The sequence below is a fragment of the Schistocerca nitens genome, chromosome 4 (genome assembly GCF_023898315.1).
Source record: "Schistocerca nitens isolate TAMUIC-IGC-003100 chromosome 4, iqSchNite1.1, whole genome shotgun sequence".
NCBI lineage: Eukaryota > Metazoa > Arthropoda > Insecta > Orthoptera > Acrididae > Schistocerca > Schistocerca nitens.
This window is the reverse complement of record NC_064617.1, coordinates 320,886,692-320,888,842: the sequence shown is the minus strand read 5'-3', so window position 1 is coordinate 320,888,842 and position 2,151 is coordinate 320,886,692.

Genomic DNA, 2,151 nt, shown 5'->3' with positions numbered 1-2,151 from the left:
AAACTTTATTATGTCTCACAAGCTGTGACGACTGCTCCCACAGTTGTTAAAACATAACAGCAGAAATGACGGCATGGATACAACAATTCTCTCACAGAAAATTTTACCTATAGCAATATTTCCATAACATTTGTGCATCTAATAATCCTGGGTCTTGGCCGGGGTGGCCGAGCGCTTCTAGGGGCTACAGTCTGGAACCGCGCGACCGCTACGGTCGCAGGTTCGAATCCTGCCTCGGGCATGGGTGTATGTGATGTCCTTAGGTTAGTTAGGTTTAAGTAGTTCTAAGTTCTAGGGGACTGATGACCTCAGAAGTTAAGTCCCATAGTGCTCAGAGCCATTTGAACCAACCAATCCTGGGTCGATTTATCACAGTGGCTAAATTAGTTGTAGCGTTAGAAGCGTAATATCGTACACTAATTCTTCTCTGCCCCCTCCTATCTATTCACATTACATAGAATCTCAGTCAACTAAATATATGGTTCCATTTGAGCGCAGTGGGTAGCGGGCACTTAGGCAGTTTAGTTTTAATTGGAGAACTACGCCTGTGTAGATTCTGTATTACGCAACTTTACTTTCGTAAAACTAAAATACAGTGAAATACATTTTCTCTGTACAGTGTTGAGATTCATTGTATTTAAGGAGTGGCATCACGTAAACACCGAAAGCTGCAGTAATTTGCATTCATTCGCAGATAACCACTTTTAATCAAGCGACAAACTTCAAGTCGCGGTTAAAGAAAGTTTCTTTGACATGAAATACTTATTTGTGTTCGGTTTAAGTACGTGTTATGTGCTTTTGGAAGATGCTGCAGCTGAAAACTGTTGTTTAATTGACATCAAGAAATTTTTTTTACCCTGATGTAACATTGGTCGCTTGAACAAATCTGGTTGTCTGTCATTACATACAAATTACAGAAGCTTTTGGCGCCGCAGTTCTTTAAATTAAAATATCTCGAATTAATGAACTAAAATATATTAACATGGCAGCATCCCTCCGTAACAGTAAGAAACGGCGATCGGAATCACCAGTAGCTCTGCCAAGGAGTAACAACTCGTTTCAATTTTCACTGTAGTCCGCTGTCTGAGCATGTGTTTCTCCACCTCTTCACCCAAATATGTATCTTTTACAATACTTCAATACATAAAAATCCACGAATAAAAGGATTCTTCCTGCTGCTCAAGGAAATGTCGCTCTGTATCTTCATATTATGTGTGATTAAATCGATAGCAGGATTTACGAACTCCGATTTCATATTGTGACGGATGATTGCATTCGATATGACTAGTTTCTCGGGGTTTGCAACGTATTTTGTAAAACACTCGGAGGGTCCCAAACCTGCGCGAATGTTATCGATGTTGAAGAACTCGTTGGGAACGGCAGATGACAGATAAGTTGTTGGCCTTCCCAAGGTTAAAAATACCAAGGGACAGCTATTGGCGACACAAATCACGCCAGCTGGCTGAACCCTAACGGCTAGAACCTTGAACTTGTTTCGATGGTTTGTGTTCGATATGTTGGCATAGCATTTTGTGCTTCTAGGTCATTTTTTTTTTCTTTTTTTTTGAAGACTTATCCATTTTCCATCTTGACTTTATCTGTTGAAGAACGAGCACTTACTTTAAGCACATTTTATTTTAAATAAAAGGGAGCAGTTTGTTCACCAATTATTCATTTAAAAGTTTCTCAAATTTTGTCTATTCTATTACAGCACTTTTGTTTTTAAACAAAGTGTGTTTATGTTCTTAAGAAAAAACGAATGTTGTACTGATTGCTGTTCGACTTTGTTAATTTCATTGACGGTGTAATCGGTTGTTACTTGATTGGTCACTGACCCTTGCGAATCCTAAGGTCCGTAAGTGGGATAAGTCTTTACATTATTGCACGCTTGTCTACTAGTGCTGTAGGATTAGCAACATTTTTTCCTATGTTTTGTGGCTGCTAATTCTGGCTAGGCTCTTTTTCTGAGTCATATATTTTTTCATATTCTCATTAATATTATGTCTTTTTTTAAAAAAAGGTCTTATGGGACTAAACTACTTAGGTCATCGGTCCCTAAGCCTACACACTACTTAATCTTACTTAAAGTAACTTACGCTATGGACAACACCCACGCCCGAGGGAGGACTCGAACCTCTGGAACCTCCGACG